Below are 17396 nucleotides of genomic sequence, written 5' to 3' on the forward strand. Positions count from 1 at the left end.
TCTCAAAGCCAGCGCCCTGCGAGCCCTTCAACCCCCAGGCGGAGCCGCCTGGGCAGCCCAGCCGCACAAGGGAGAAAGGGATGAAAGCGAGTCTCTGTCTGCTGGGGGCTTGCTGGGATTTCCCCCCGCTGCAGACCCACGGCAGGAACCCGGGCGCGATGTTGCAAGAATAAGAACCAACAACGCGTGACCCTGTGGCACTTACGCGCAGATGCCAAAGCCCCTGGCAGCGCCCCGAGGTCCCTGGCTGGCTCCGAGGGAGCGGGCTGGGCACAGGGGGAGCCTCGAGCCGGGGGTGTGGAAGTGCCGGGCCTCCCCAGCCGGGCCGCGCTCCCTGGGGGCATTTTGGCTTCGCTCGCTTCCCATTCTTGCGGCGCTGGAACTCGGGAACTTCCAGCGCCGCCGCCGCCGCCGCGAGTCGCCGCGGCCCCGCCGCTGCCGCCGCAGCCCCTCCTCCTCGCCGTGCGTCGTATCCCTCCGCGCGCCGGCACCGCGCAGAGAAAGCGCCTTTCAGCCGCCCGCCCGCCGCCTTCCCGCCCACCCCGCCGACATCTTCTGCCACAGCCCGCCCGCCTTCCCGCTAATAAACGCGTAGCGCTCGCCCCTTTCTCCCCTCCAGCGCCGGACAGCGCTGGGGGCCGCCGCGGCAGCGGGGCGGTAGCCGGGGTCGGGAGAGTCTGGCTCCCCCCTTCCTGCCCTGCCCGGCCGCCCCCGCCAGGCAGCGCCGGGGGCTCGGGGGGGCGCGGGGGGAAGGGGCGGCGCGCGGGGCCGTGGGGGCTGAGGAGGGGGCGCGGAGGAGGAGGGGACTCTTTCTCCTGGCGGAGGGATCGCGCTCGCTCGCGCTGGCTGGCTGGCGACGGCGGCGGCGTTGGCGGCGGGCGGCTGCGAGTTGTTGTTTCCTCCTCCTCCTGCTGCTGCTGCTGCTGCCCGTGGGTTGAATGGTGGAGCCGAGACTCTCCCCGGTGAACGAGCAGTGACAGCGACCGGGCGGGCGCATTTCGCTGGGACCCGACGCTGCCGCGGGAGCGCGGCCCGGGCAACCCCCCTTCTCCCCCTTTTCCCCCTCCCCTCCCCGGTTTTCGCCTCGCCATGTCCGGGGACGGCGGCAGCCGGCACACGGCGGAGCTGCGAGCGGGTGAGTGGTGGCCGGGGGATCCGGAGAGGGGCGGCGGGCAGGGGGAAGAAAGGGAAGCCCGCGGGAGAGAGGCGAGCTCCAGCCCTGACGGCCTGTCCCCTCTCCGCAGAGCTCTACTTCCTCATCGCTCGCTTTTTGGAGGACGGACCATGCCAGCAAGCGGCTCAGGTAGGGGATGGAGGGATGGAAGGGATGGATGAAGGGATGGATGGATGGCGCCGCCGGGCCTGGTGGGGAGGGGGCGGCCGGGCAGGGCGGCTGATCGGGCGGCGCGCTGGCCGCCTCGTCCTCCTTCTCCCTTTTTCTCTCTTTTTGAAACCTTTTCTCACGCCCCGCTTTTGTTGTTGCTGCAGGTCCTGATCCGAGAAGTGGCGGAGAAAGAGGTAAGAGCGGCGCCGTGCACCCGGCACTCGCCCCGCCTGCGGCCTCCCTCCCCCTTCCCTCGCTCTCCCGCTTCCCCCGCCCCATCCCGGGCGCTGCCGGGGGGCTCCTCGGGGGAGGGGGAGCCGCTCACGGGGCGCCCTCTCTTCCTTCCCGCAGCTGCTGCCCAAGCGCACGGACTGGACGGGCAAGGAGCATCCCCGGAGCTACGAGAACCTGGTAAGAGGAGCAGGCGCTGGTAACAGGAGAGAGCGCTGCGGCGGGCAAAGTTGTTTTTCCCCCTCCCTCACTCTCCCTGAACAGCCCGGTGAAAAAATTGAATTTCCCGCAAAAAAAAAAAAAAAAAAAAAAAAAAAAAAAAAGGCACCAACTTAGGGAAAAAAAAAAGCAACAAAACTTTGGAATTTTTTTTTTAAATTTTAATTTTTTTCTGACAGCCTCTGTCCCTCCCTGCACCCCCTGTCAGTGTCCCGGGGCGGGCTCGGGCCGGGGTCCGGCCGGTGCCCGCCCGAGCGGGGTCAATAACAACGCGCGCGCCGGGCCCGGCCGCGCTCGCTCCGCGACGTCACGGACGCGGTGCGGGCGGGCGCCACAGCCGCGCGCGCGGCGCGGCGCCGGGCGGGGCGGGGCCAGCGGCGGGTGCCGGGGCGCGCGCGGCCGTGCGGGGGCGCTGTGCGCCGCGCGCGCACACAATGGCCGCGCTCCGCACCCGCACCGGCACCGAGCGCTGCCCCGGGCCGGGCCGCCCGGTGCGCCTTGGAGACTTTCTATTCGTGTGTGGTGCGTGGGAGTAACCGGCATTGCCAGGGTCACATCAGAAATTTGATGGGTGGATTTTTGGTTTGTCCTTTTTTAAAACTTCGTAGTGTGTGCTTTTCATCTCGGGTTAGATCAGTGATGAAACCAAGTGTTCCTCTCAGCGATGTACCTTTGGCTAGCAGAAAGGGGCCTGGATTTTTTCACCTTACGTGTTGTTAACTGCAGCACTTAGCCAAACAGCAAAAAGAGGTGTCTGAATTGTGAGTGTTAGCAACTTGTTGCTGGTATTATGTTCATTGCAGGTACACTGTTGTATAATTTAGTCTCTGAATTTCTGAAAACGATTCAAGAGAAAGGCTGAGCCCTGTTTGTGATGCTCATCAAAGAGAGATTTCCCTTGCTGGTTGCTTGTAGTAGTTCTGAACTCCAATACTTCTGAAACATAGATAAGTTGATAACTTTTGAATTTACATGAAAGGAGACAGCACCATCTCCATTTGTAATGCCTCTGATAAGGACAGTTGCCATATACATTTTTTAATTCTATGACAAATGTTATCGTATGAAGCATAGGGATTTATTGTCGTTAGAGCAGATTTACTTAGAACATTGCTTTTTCTCTGTAGCAAGAGTTGCACTGGCATAGGCATTTTCACGTGTATGGTGTGGAAGAGTTGACAGCAATTAGCTTGTGGAAACATAAGAATACATACAAGTATTTTTTAACTTTCTTGAAATCAAATATGAAAAAACTCAACTGGGAATTTCAAAGTGCATGTTATATTATGGTATTCTTATTTACTTATTTATTTGTAAGGCTGTTTTACCCATTTCAAGGAGTTGCTTGGTAAAACTTAACAATAACCTTTCTCTTTTATCCTATAAATTATAAAGACTTGGAGGCACAGTCTTAGTGTAGCATGGATTTGAGTTTCTTCTATACAGTTAGAGTATAAAAGGATAGGAAAAAAGGATATTTTAACGTTTGAAGTAAAAAGAGTTGGTGAGAAATAAGTTCATTCAGACCCTTTCCAAGAAGCTTCTTTTCTTTGTGGCGTGCAGGTAAATACCAATTTAGTAAGCATAGGTAATGACATAAGATGAACTTCCTCAAAACTTGGACTTGATGCTGGATGCTTGTATTCAGAGAGGTGATGCTGACTAGGTGCTTTCTCTTTTCCTTGTCTTCTGTTCATAACAAAGTTTCCTTAGACTTCCTAATAAACATTTCTAAGTGCTTTCCCACCTTTTCCCTACCTAGATTTTGGAGGAGGCGTGTGTCTGTAATTGGTTACCTTGTTATTGATGTTTCCCTCCATGTGTATTTGTTCTTGCCTCAGTTGTCAAAGCTGTGTGAACTTTGTATTACTTGACATTTTAGGCATGTGAAAGCTGGCACGGAAGTGTATTTGCACATGACAGTTACATTTTGTACAAAAGAAAAGTTTTTCACTGTGTCCTCTTTAAACAAAAACTTATTTGTCTCAAACCAAAGGATTCTTAGCTTTTGAGATAGAGAATGATTGATCTAATGTGTGGTTTTTTTTAATTTTAATTTTTAATTTTTTCATTAAGATGCCAACTCTTCCTTCTCAAGATGGCACATTTTGCCATGTTTTGATACCTTTCTCAGACATGAATGCCCTAAGCTTTCACTAAACTTTGTAGAGAGGTTTGAAGGGATAAAAGGCTAAAAAAATAAAATTACCAGTAAATGTAGTGTTAGATGTTTGACTTTTATTCTGGGAAGGAATGAGGGCTCTGTTTAACTGGGATGAAATTTAATCCCAAGCTTCTCTTTCGCTGTGTACAAAATCATGCTTTTTATTATACCCATATTTTTGAAAAATAATTCCTTTAATAAATATGAATATATTTTCAAGAGATAGTATTTCTGGTTTTGTCCTTATTTGAAAGCATTTATTTAAGAATTTTTATTGGAGTTAACTTTTTGTTATTAGACTGGAATTCACAGCCTTAGATGTTTTATTTCTGTTACTTAATTTGTGCAAATAATGTTAAATCTGGTGCAATTTTCGTCTTTCAAGTTACTTTAATTTTTCTGTTTGGTCAGTGAAAGTAAATGTTTCATTTTCTTAAATAAGCTAATACCATGCTGTGCATGCTTGTAATGCTGCAGGCAAATATATGAGTTTAGAAATGCTATTATACTTATATTATGTTCTTAAATGATTTTTCTTGAATCCCAGTACTCCTATATTATATTTTTCTAGAGTCAGTATGTGTGGTGAAATAAATAAGATGAATATGTCTTTGGTAGTGTAGGCTCTTATTTCAGAGTGCTGATCTCATTCTGATATTGCCAGTATTAAGATTTCTATTTGTGCTATAACTGAAGACCCTCTGACCCTTGAGTCCCCGTAGGCCACTGTCAATACAGATCTACCAAGGATGGTGGGACTCTTCAGTAACAGATCTCAGGATGTTTTGTGTTCTTGCTTCTGTTGTGAAAACTTGCAAATTGTAGGATAGCTTATTTTCTCTTTTGAAATATTGAGGTTTTCTTACTATAGGGAACAGAAACTGAGAAATTTTAAGAGTTAACAGCAGAGCAAGGCAGCCCTGTGGATTGTTTAGACGTTGTGGATAAGATGTTTAAGTGTTGGGTTACGTTTTTAAGCTTTTTAACACCTTTGTTAGGGCTTTTATTACATGAGCAAGGTTTGGTGCATCATTTGACTCCAGGGTAATTGTTTTTTCCACGTTGCAGTTTCCCTGTGGGTGTAGCTGCACTAATTGTATGCTGTGGATGAAAGCTGTGCATTTCTGCTGCATCTTTTGTGTAGGCACGAGTGCTTATCCAAATGTGTGCTTAGCTGGATGAGGCAGCTGGCCTGCTCAAAAATTTTGGCCTCTCAAAAATGAACAGTAATTTTAAGATGGCTCAGCTCTTTTTGTGTGCTACACCATGGATCTTACCACCACCACGAGGAAGATGATAGGAGTGTGGAGGGGTTGGAGAAGGTGTTGCAGTTGCTTCTTCTGGGACCAAAGTAGACTTCATCTGAATGAAACCAACTGTTGAGATTCACTTGGACAATTTGGAGCTACCATAGGGAATGTTGTGGTTTGTTGTTTTGGTTTTTTGTTTGTTTGTTTGTTTTTTTGTATGTGTGTGTGTGTGTTTTGTGGTGGTTTTTTGTTTTGTTTTGTTTTTAAGGTCTTATCCAGAATATCAGTGTAATGGTCATTTTCTCTGTTGGATTAGAATTTTATTCATGGTGGTGATGGTGGTGGTTGAGGAGGGAGAAAGCTGGGACTTCAAATAGGATGGCCCAATATGTTTAATAGGCAGTATGTCTTGGTCTCAGGAACTGTTGATGATTGTTTTGCTGACATTTTTGCCTTTCTCTTTTCCAGCCCACAATTATTAATGTGATTTCAAGTAAAAATTACAAAATACTTTTTTCAGGCCATTTCACTGTTCTTTGTTTTTTTGTGGTGCAAACCTCCGCGAAGTTACCAAGAGTATCTGTGGGACTAGGACACTGAGTACATTGCTACTGTGTTTCTTTGTTCATGTAATAGTTAAGTCTTCTAGCAGAATTGTGGTTACTATTTAGAAATTGTTTCTTAATAAGTAACCAGATAGTAAGTGGTTTATTTCTCTAGGAAAGAAAGCTTGTTCTGTAAAGATATTCCAAGAAATAGGGAGCAAAGTTGAGTTGAATCAGAGAGCTGCATTATCACCTAGATTTTATTAACAGTATTTTGGGGACAATCTATACAATATTTTGGAAGGTGTTCTGAAAAGCTTGGCACAGTGGTAAGAAAACTGAATTATTCTGATTGTTATCCTTAGCCAGATTTTTGATCTTGTTAACTGTGCTTCTGTTGGACATATGTCAAGTTAAATATTTCCTCTGAGTTCTAAAAGACAAATGCCTCTGCTCTACAGACGATTCCCATAGCTGAGAACTTGGGTGATGTTAAAACCTCTCTGTTCAGACCAGTATATTTTGATATGGGAAAACACTTGTTTGTTTTAAGTAGCACCACACATTTGTTTGTTCCACAGATAATCAGGAGAAAAGACCAAGCCAACTGTTTTGTGCTAGTTGTTTCAAACTGGGACTAAGAAACACTGTTGAGATGGAATGAACAGGAATATCAAGTTTCTAAAGTGTAACTTTTGTTTAAAAACCCCAAACCCAACAAAACTCACAAAACATTATAAGCAATTTAAGAAAGGCAAATAGCTACAGGTAATTTAACAGTAACAGGCACAGCTGAACATCTTAGTCCATAAGGCAAAAAATGCTGCCTCTGCTCACACCTTCTCATGTGCTAAGCTTGTGACACACTGTTTATACTAAGGCTTGAGTTCATCTGCTCTGGCCTCACACCTATTGAAAGCATTAAATAGTTGAAAAAATGATGTGTTCTTGGGATGGCTGCTTTCATATAGATGTATTTAATTAGAGAAAGAGTAATCTCAGGAAAATAATAGTCATTCTGATTGGAAATGGTTAAATATTTGTGTAGTTTTAGCTCAAGCAGAATTGAAAGTATACAAGAAATAAATAGTTTTGGGGGAAAATGGTTCTCCCTCCCTGTTGTTGGTTGTCCCTGCCCTGTGTCCTCCCTAAGAAAAAGAAAAAAGGGAATGAGCATTCTTCAGAGAAAACTACTTGCATTTTGTTGCAATTCCTAATTTTAAAGTGATAAAGCAGTAGCTGGTGGTACTCTATTAGATTGATGATCTGGTAGAGTACAACAATTACTGTAATTCAATTTGGGGCTTGTTTTGGGTAATATGTTACATAGCAGGGTAGTTCAAGTGGGATAGCTGCTGGTGTTAGTAAGATTGAGCTCTCACATCTTGGAATATAGGTAGCTGACTGACGTAGTTTTGTTGTTAAATGTCCTTGTGTGGAAATGTGTTTTTCTGAAACATATTTACAGCCAATCTGGTAGTTGAACATGTTGACTGTTAGCAGGGTGAGGGGGGAAACTAACAATTTCTGATAGAATGTTTCAGTGTGCCGAGTATTTGGAGCACTAGAATAAGGTCATATTTTACTTGCTGTCTAAAGCCCTGGTGGTGAATAACTGCGTTATGTATAACTAAAGGCTCTAGGTCAAATCACGATTCTTTTGTTTTATTCATTGTGATTCTGATGCTGAATTATGCTGCAGAGTCATGCAGAATGAAAATATAAGCACTTAGGTCTATTTCAAAAGTGCTAAAGATTTGTGTGTTAGTCCAGATAGGGGTGTAGCTGCATTTTGTGTATTCCCGTGCTGCTTGTTTGGAATGGGTGAGGTTGGGGTAGTTGGTAAAGGGAGAGGTTTGAGGGCAATGTTGCTTCTGATTTTCTAGAAAATAATATTTATGCTTAAGATCTGAAAATTTTGTACTTGCTAACAGAGTTTAATTTATATTACAGCAATGATTAAGAAGCATTAACTTATGTGAAAAGACTGTGAGGACAAAAAGAGGGTTTATTATTTTACCTTAAAAGCACATCTTCTATGCATTTCTTTTGGGAGCACAGACAGAATTAGACACTGAAAAAAGCCTAATAGGGCAAGGAAGAAAAACAAGTAGAATTTCAGCCGAGACTGGCAGAGAAAAAATCCTGCACTTTTTATGCTGTTTGACATCACAGTTTTGGCATATAAATTTAAAATTCCTGTTTGTAGAGTCCAGTTTTCACTTTCATTTAGAGCTGTATGAATTTAAAATACTTGTACATCTGTTATTTTTTTTTCTTTTGCTTTCCTTTCTCTCTTGGAATCATAGATTGATATCCAACCAAATTTTATTCTGTTCTTTCATTCTATTCATTTCAAATTTCATTCTGAATCGTCATGAGCTTTTCTGTTTCTGACAAATCTTCTAAAGTTACCACTAAAACAAAAAAATATTTATTTTGTTTTGTTTCAATAATCTGACTTGAAAGTACTCTGGATGTGGATTTTTTGCATTGCAGGTATATTTTTGTTGATTCTAGGTTCTTTTTGCAGTTTGTAACTGCAAGAGTTGTTTCCTGGTAGGCTGCACCATGGAACAATCTGAATAATTTTAGTTTAATGTATTAAATAAACTTATCTGGTCCTGTCTTGATTTGTTGCTACAAGGTTGTGGTTATCTTTTCTGCAATTCTCATTTTTCCTTTTTCAAAATTGGGTGAATTTCTGTTACACAATTTTTTAATTAGTGACTTCCACCATAATACTCACACATACAAATTAGCACTGGAACAGACTTCCCAGAGAGACGGCTAAAGCCCCAAGCCTGTTGCTGGCTGAGACATTTGGACAGTGCCCCTAACACTATAACTTTGGGTGTGCCCTGAAGTGGTCAGGCAGTTGGAGTAGATAAAGAATTTTATTTTTTTTAATGAAGAAATTGTCACCTGGAGAAAATTAATAGCCTGTTTTAAATGAGTTATTCAAGTTCCACGTTTTATTTATTTGTAGAAGAAGAAAAGGAAAAATAAATCAGTCCAAATAATGACTTTATTAAGTAAGTTTTCTTACCTGATTTTACAGAGGAACAAAGCCTATCTTTTTATTTAAGCTTCTCGTGTGTACTTTAGCTTTATGAAGGAAAACAAGGGCCAAATGTTGACTGTTCATGGTTCATGAAATAGCTCTATAAACTTCCTGCGACTGTCAAGTATTTAAATGGGCAGTGCCACTTCTGTTTTGGCAAAGTGTACAGCTCCCAAGTATTGTTGAATCAGTTTGTTAATGAGCTGTTGCAAATGCTGCTTAGTAGTGAACTATGATTACTTAGACAAATACTGTGAAGAAGCATCACACAACTGCTGCATAATGTGTCATAAATAGCTCTTTTCACACAAATGGACTTAAACTAGAAGAGACTGCAGCGTGGGTGTGAGGTATATATTGAGATCTTTAATACAGATGATCAAGAACAAAACAGACAGATAGCTCTTATCAAAACATTTGCTTTAAAAGCTGCAAAAGGAATTGAGCCTACCTAGTTTCTGCTAAAATAAAAAGTGAGTGCATGGCTGATGACAAATCATGAGAAATATGACTCAAGATGTCAGCTTGCTGTAGTTTTGGAATGTGTCTAAGATTATTTACTTCATTTACTTTAGATTTTGTGAATTTCTTAGGATGTGTAAAACTGTAGGATCTTGAGCAGGATAAAATGACAACTGTATTGTGTATTTAATTGTGTTATTCATGGTTAAACCAGAAAACTCTGTAGTTTTTAATCTTTGAGAGATGAATTCAGATTCTGCAGATGTAAATTCTGGTTTCAGATGGAATTAAGAAAAGAGCAGTGTTTGTTAAATTTTTGTGCTCCTTTTGATAGGAGAGAGAAGAACAAAAGCTAAGGAAATGGATCAGGGCAGTTGATGGCAAAAATGTATGCAGCTTCATAACTTCTTATGGCTATTTAGATATTTTACAGCTCTCATGCATGTATTTTGACTGTGATTACTTCTTTAAGCAGAAAAAAGCATATTGATTTGCTATTCTGATTAATTTTTCTTATCGTTATAATTCTGAATTATTTTTTGCCACTCTTCTGTGTGCATGTCTGATGACATTGAATTTAGCAATTTTAAATTAACTGATCTTTACGAAGAGCTGCAATTTAATTTAAGCAAAATAAAATATTTTTTTTTCTAAATAAAACTTTTTTTTTGCTTACGTGATTTTTGCAAGTTATTGAACTTTTAGGCAGCCAAATTTGGACAGTTTGCAAGGCTATCTACAAATTTAGTAGAATCCATAGAAGGAAAACCCGTTTTTCCAGGAAGCAGCTAAACATTTGCCTGCTGAGTGAGGTAGTAAATAAATTCTTATTTTGCCTTGCTTGCTGTGCAGATTTTGCTTTACTTATTCAATTGTTTTTATTTCAATCCACAAGGTTTTTCTCTTTTACCCATCTGATTTTCTCCACCATTCCACTGCAATGAGAATGAACAAGTGGCTGCCGAAGGCTGAACTGCTGGCCAGTGTTAGACCAAGACAGGAGAGAGAAAACTTTCTCTCCTTCACTAGCAGATTGTGGTGGTGGTGGCAATTACTGGTGTAAGCAAGGTTTTTCCAGAACCTCAGTTTCAGACATCAGCACTCTTTACGTTAACGAACTGCTGGAGTACATTAAATGATCGTGGTTGTCAGCAAGATAGGAGAACATTTGATGAAGAATGAGGTATATTCTGTTAATTTGGTGTAATATAGAAGCATCATTCTGCCTAAGTGTCAGTCAAGGCCTCCTCTAGTTACAGAATAACAAAACATCACAAGCTTTTTCTTCAGTATTTTTGGTTTTCCCCCCTCTTCTGTGAAGTAAAACAGTGAAGATGTATTTCAGGCTGTATGAAGGACAAAACTACTACATGCCAAATTCTATACAAGAATCTGAGAAACTGAGTCTATTCTCCCTCTTTATTGATTATTTTAATTTGTTTCTTTTATAGTCTAAATTGACAATTTAAATTTTGGATTTTAAAAATGCCATTTCTTAGCCAAAAGCCTTATGTTAGTAGGATTTTTACTGTTGTCACACACATTTCAAAAACATTCCCCCCCCCCTTATTATTTAAGACCGTTCTCTGATCTAAAATTATGGTAGTTCAAAAGAATAAACTGTTTTTATCTGGCAGTCATTAAAGGTGGTTTATTATCAAGTGGTGAGAAATTATGTTGCTGATAATAGGTTCTTGTTTTTGTACTGTGTAATTATGACCTGTTGCAAAAACTTGTCATGTTTATAGACGCAAGAGGGAAGACATATACCAATTTAGAAGTTGAATTACTTAAGCCAATGTTTTTGTTTCAAAGCTTTAGATGTAAAATAAAGCAAGCCAGTTGTGAAGTTTCAAGGTGTTTTAACTTAGGTAAATTGAGCCAGAATGTTTTTTAATTTTCTTTTACAAAGCTATGTTATTTATTTAGTATTTGTAATTCTTGAGAGAAGTAAATGTTCCTGTCTTTACAATCTTTGTCTCATCTTTATCTTACAGTAACTTAAATTGACCAGACCACTACTTAAGTGTAACATTGAATATATACTTTTAATTTTTTTTACTGTGGTTATAAGGGAGCTTATTAGTGTGACCAATTGTGGCTTGAAGTCAGAAAGTAGTAAATACCAACAGTTCTCTGTACAAAATGGCATGTACTGAATAGAAGAATTAATTAGGACCAGCTGGAATGAATTATTGTACTTAAAGGTCATTATTCCTTTTTATCCTTTAATATCCTATAATTTTGTTACAAACTTGTGTAACAATCTGGGGGGGAAAGATTAAACCAGTAAGGCATCAAAAGTTATGCATTCTTTCTCAAATGTTCTCTTTGCTCTTTGATGTAATAGGTGAAATACTACAGACACTTGGCACCTGATCACTTGCTTCAAATATGCCATCGACTTGGGCCACTTCTAGAGCAAGAAATTCCACAAAGTGTCCCTGGAGTGCAGACATTACTGGGGGCTGGCAGACAGTCTTTGCTTCGTACAAACAAAAGTATGAAAATTGCATGAGCATTTTGAGACTTCCTGATATTTCATACCTTTCCTGTGGTTTTGCATGAAAAAGCTCGCTTGCCTTCATTTTTTGGTGTGATTTTTAACAAACAGGTTGCAAACATGTTGTATGGAAGGGATCTGCTCTTGCTGCACTACATTGTGGAAGGCCTCCAGAGTCCCCTGTAAATTATGGCAGTCCACCTAGTATAGGTAAGTCAATTTTATTCTGGCACTGCCATTTCAATACCTAACTCTCAGGGTGATTGATTATTATGATGGTGAGAGATAAATAGTAGTTCTGTTTATATTTACCCTTGTTACTGTCACATAGCTTACTTCTAGTGTTTCTATTAAGATGCTGTGTTTCTATACTTATTGTAAAATTTCTTCTGAAGCTAATTTTGTCTTTGAAGTATGAAATTGAATGAAATGTATTTAAACTATGACTACATACAAACAAAACTCTTTCTTAAAGATATAATAAGGCTTCCAGTAGATAAATAATTAGTATTATAGGGCAGCAAGGCTTACACCTATTGGTAGGAAAGTAAGTCTGGTAATGGTTACCTTGGGAAAGAATTGAGTCTTGTAGAAGTTATTCTTTTTGCTGTCTGGTCCATTCACTAATTTTGTAGCTGTCCTTTAGCTTTCTCTGCTGTGCTATATCATGAAGGATGCATGTGCTGTATGTACTGTTGAAAAATTGAAAGCTGGAGGTCAGAGGTATTCTAGTTTTTATTTTTAAGCTCTCACATAGTCACTGAAATGTTTGTTAGCTTTCATGTTTTAAGAACAAAGATACACACTTGTTTAGTTGCTAGAAGGATCAAGATGTGATATTTTAGAAGATTCTTTAAGGAGCACCCTTTCTCTTTTTTTCACGTATAGAAAAACGAGCAGAATCACTGGCATCTTTTAATCTTTCTCTATTGATGTCCACTGAAGGGGAAATGATTAAGACCAAATTGTCTGTGTGGATTACACCAGAAAAGGACTAGGTTTTTTTAATAAAATGGTAGCTGCAGATAGATGTGCAGTGTTGGATGAGAGTGGGCAGAGAATATCCAGTTGATTGGCTCTGGATCAGGTGCAGCTGCTGCTGCAAAGACTAAGGTTTCTGTCTTGGCAAAAAAAAAGAGAAGATTTGCAGATGTATTGGGAAATGAATATATAACAAAGTATGTGAAAAAATGATTTACATACTATATATAGTATAATGATATAAATATGTAGGCAGACACTATTAGGAACAGACTTTTAGTGTGGTAACTTGCCATGGCAATTCTTCAATCTCTAAACACCTTCTGGAGGCTTTTGGTAGCCTCTAAGTTTTTAATGAATTTAAATAGATACACATAACATGTATAAAATGTAAAAATCAAGAGAGGTTAATTTGGGCTATTTGTATTTTTTCTTCAGTTGAAGGAATTAAAAATCAAATATCAAAATATACACCATTATACTTAATCCAGAGAATTATAGTTATCTCGCAACAGCTGGACCAGAACCATGCTATAGCTAAATTCTCAGGTTCAGCACAGCCAGTTTTGACTTGCTAGATGGCAGAGTGTTTAGTGTCCTAGTAGCATTTCCATTTTAAAGCACAAGTTACACGCTTTCCATATTTCTGTAGATGCTTGGACTGTAGGCTGAGAAAGTGGTTTTTGCTTGCTGTTTAGAGCTGAGCTTTAAGAACTCCTCAGCTGGTATGTGTATTGATCAGCACAATTGATCAACCCTAATGTAGCACCTGCATCATTCAATGTGGTTTTGTTTAGAACCACTAGTTTTGTATTCACTTAGAGGATATTTTCTGTATTGTGCTCTAGGTGTGTAGGAGAAAATGCTTGTTGTTGGTTAGAAAATCCTTCCCTTCTTGAGTGGTTGTGCAATGGCTTGATGATAATAGTCTTGGAAAATCTTGGGCTATTTTTGCAAGGTGACTGTAGGACTGAGCTTTTTAATAGCTAAGATTTCTTTAGTGGTTGCTTGGCTTTTCTTGTGAAGAAATGTTAAAACATGTTGGAGGAATCAGAATGATTGAGGACTGTTTTATGTTGTACTGTGGCTTACAGTGTATGGTAGCTGGTGTATACTTTTTAAAGGGAAAAAGATCAGTGTATGAGATCCATGGTAGCTGAAGTTCAAAGAAAGCTGCAGAGCTGCTGTGGTAGTGAAAGAAAATGTTAAGAAAAATAACTTTCAGACTCTTTTTAGAGAAGAACAAGTCAGGCTTTCTAAATAAATGTTATTTTTATTGAGCCTTTTGCAGAGCACTGAATGTTTGCAAAATTACAGTTATTTCAAATACCACTTTTTCCATGACCAGTAATTTCCTTTTCCAAACATTCATATAAGTGCTGGTAAGTGAATGTTTTCAACTGTGAAGTGTATTTGAATTTTTGGGATATTTGGTTCAGAGCTGTATGCTAAAGCATTTACTTTTTATGTATCTTATTCTGTCTACTCTGATCTCTCAATAAAATAAGGAACCTGAATAACACTTCTTTTATAAATTGAATTAGATTTTTTTTCCTGTTTCCTTAAATAACTTCGAGTTTTCCCCTGGGAAGACTACATTTTATATATATAAAAAGTTAGAACCTATTATTATTCAGGCTGTATGTATTTCAGGTAGATAACCTACTAATGTTTAAGGAACAGGAATAAAGACACTGGAATTCTTCTGTATTGTCCAGGACAACTTAACTTACATTTCAGTGAATGTGCAAAGTTGTTAATTTATTTCCTAGCCTGATGAATCAATGCAGGTATGATGCTGATGGGGTATTATTTAGAATTATTTTTGTGTATATTGTGCCACCTGCCTTGTAGGTAGCTGGCTTATACCAATTAAAATAGATCTGTACAAGTACTTATTTCCCCTGGAAACTGTAGAGTATCTGTAGAACATGATGAAAAGTAAAACTTGAATATGGAATAGTCTTTGTCTGGTTGGGCTCACTTGTGTATATCCTATAAAAAAGTTGGTGAAGTGCTCAATAAAGAGCAAAAGCAGCTAAATCCTATACTAATTTGTTTTGTTAAAGGTCTCATTTTTGTGGATGAAGAAAGAGAAAGAGAGCTCTTTTTCAGTAATTTTTGGGAACTGCTGAAAAAGGAACAAAGCTAAGCATAAACCTTCGAGAGCTTTGAGCTCAGAGGTCTTTGCAAAGTGACTACTTGGGTGTGAGGATCTGAATGAGACTGGCTGTTTGTCCCAGACAAAGAAGATTTTTTTTTTTTCCTGACCAGCAAAAAATATCTGTCTTCCAAAATCAGTATTTCACAGTTTTGCAGAGTAATCTGTCTCAAGAGAAGTTCTGAGATATTTTACACTTTTTTCAGTATGTTTATTAACTGGTACTGGTGTTTTGGCTGTAAAGAGAATGCCAGGTTCTGAAAGCAGTGTAAATGTCTTTTTTTAGAAATGCATTAAATACTTTAGGCCTAAAAACTAACTGCCCAGTACTTTGTGCGACTCTATTATCCTGTTAACCATAGGAAGAAAATAAAGGCCAAGACTGCATTTCTATTAAAAGATGTGTGTAAAAGTAACATCTTTTTATACACATTTAGTCATGTCTAGAGTCAATTATACTAAAGTAAATGACTTGTTAGTGTGCAAGAATAAATAAGCGGTAGAAGTCATGGAACTCTGGGTAAAGTACCAATGGAACTATATAGTGAAAGCAACTGAGGTATTACTGAAGTCAGGGAACTTAGGAGGATGGTGTAGCTTTCATTTATTTTTGTTTTCTGCCTCTTGAAATATCTCACCTTTTTCCACTCTGAATTAGGAAGAGTTGGCAGTTGCTTTCATCAAGCAAATGAATATTGTATGGGAAGTTTGAGGTGTATATAGAATTTTTGTGTTTTCAGAAATACTCCAGTTAGAAGTATTCATGATTTGACCAGAGACAAGTTTTGGCTTGATAACATAGCAAGCTTAATCCTTTTACTTGGTTGACAGTCATGTCTAAGTCAAGAGACTTGGAATACCATATAGAGTTGGAAAGCTGAACAGAGGAATGGTAGGAAGTTAGAACTCAGTTCAAGCAGGTTGTTTTTTGGTGGTTTTTTTGTTTTTTTTTTTTTTGGTCTTGGATGTCTTTGAAGAAGGGAGAAAAAAAGCCTTCAACAGCACAAAACAGAATGCTTGATACATTCTGTCTTGCTAGCTTGGAGAGTGGAAGGAGTTGTCTAGCAGTCTCTACTACTATTTTTTTACAGCTCTGAATTCTGTGGTATTCATTAGAGGCCTGTCTAGCCTCTTAAGTTAATGAAACTTGATTCAATAAGGGTAAGAGTTGTAAGTGAATTATATCCTTTGGGTATCCTTCCAGGATTCTTCTGAATCTGGTTCTATTTTTGTGTGACTGGATAGGGAATGAAGTTGGATTCTGGTTTTCAGAACAGAACTTCCATTAGTTAAATACAACTCCAGACAGGAAGAAAATGAAAGCTTGTGTAGGCATTTTAAAAATGTAACCTATATATGGTACAAAATTAAATTTGATTTATCACTGGATAGTGGATGAGGCAGATTACTGTCCCCCATCTTTAAGGCATATTCCATATTCAGTGATAAGGCCACGTAAATAAGGAAGTAGAATTGATCATTTTGGTGAAATTAGAAAGTAGAAAGAAAGCAAAGTGAAAAAAAAGAGGGCTAATACTGCCATATCTTTCAGACCCCCAAATTTATCATCCTTTTAACAGATTTCTGTTTTTCTTTGAGCTGCCTGTTCTGTTTGGGGTGTGAATGAGTTAGAGAAATTCTGAAACTTTGAAGGCATTAATTTGGTGCCTGTTGCGTGCCTTTTGAGTGGGAGAAAATCTATACTCTTGTAAGTTCTACTGAAAACTCCCCCCACTTCCATCAGCTTTGTTTGATTTTTACATTGTTCCACAGGAAACCAAACAAATAAGGTGTTTTTGACACTTTGAGATGTGTGGTTTTGAGATTAAGGTTGTTGGCAGCAGTGAATTGTGACAGCAGAAGCAATATTTTAAAAACAAAGTTGCATTTTAGGTTCCTGAGTGGCCCTTATGAAAAAAGGAATTTATATTTTTACATTTAGAGCCTTTAGGTCAAGAATGGCAGTTTTTTTTCTCTACCCTGCTTGGTTTTTAACTCTAGAGATTCAAGATTCTGAGCAATATTTGGCCCTTCTTTCAAAGTAGGGTTAGACTGGATGATTTTTATAGGTCCCTTCTGACTTCAACCATTCTGTGATTTTGCAGTAACGGAAGTTGGAGTTCTGGCAATAAAGGTGGTGAGGGATATGAATCAACACATGAAGCTTTTCAGGTCTGTCAGCAGTAGGAGGAGCAGTAGTCCTGCTGCTGAATGGGACAGGGACCTGAAGTAGGATGAGAAGGAGACTTTATAGAATGAAAGTGCGTCCTCCTCATCTCAGTCCCTGGGCAAGTGATGAAGCAAATATTTCTGGAGGTCAAGGTAGGAAAGGACAGGTACATGGTTAAGAGTTGTTGGTATTGATCTAAGAAGGAGAAATTATGCCTGACTAGCCCAATAACCTTTTAAAGGAGATGAGGGGCTTGGAGATTAGGGGACAGTAGTGAATGCTATTTATCCTGAGTTCAGCAAGGCTTTCTGAACAGACTTCT

At 40.0% G+C, this 17396-nt stretch overlaps 1 protein-coding gene across 1 annotated transcript in view; it reads left to right on the top strand.

Annotated features, from left to right (window-relative positions):
• Positions 1–11609: 11609 nt before the first annotated feature.
• PHIP (pleckstrin homology domain interacting protein) overlaps positions 11610–17396 on the top strand; it is a 97335-nt gene continuing 91548 nt past the window's right edge. The window contains exons 1-2 of the mRNA XM_058800733.1: positions 11610–11760; positions 11874–11972. The gene's annotated coding sequence lies outside the window, so the exon portion shown is untranslated. The remainder of the gene's footprint in view (positions 11761–11873; positions 11973–17396) is intronic.

The sequence above is a fragment of the Ammospiza caudacuta genome, chromosome 3, assembly GCF_027887145.1.
Source record: "Ammospiza caudacuta isolate bAmmCau1 chromosome 3, bAmmCau1.pri, whole genome shotgun sequence".
Lineage (NCBI taxonomy): Eukaryota > Metazoa > Chordata > Aves > Passeriformes > Passerellidae > Ammospiza > Ammospiza caudacuta.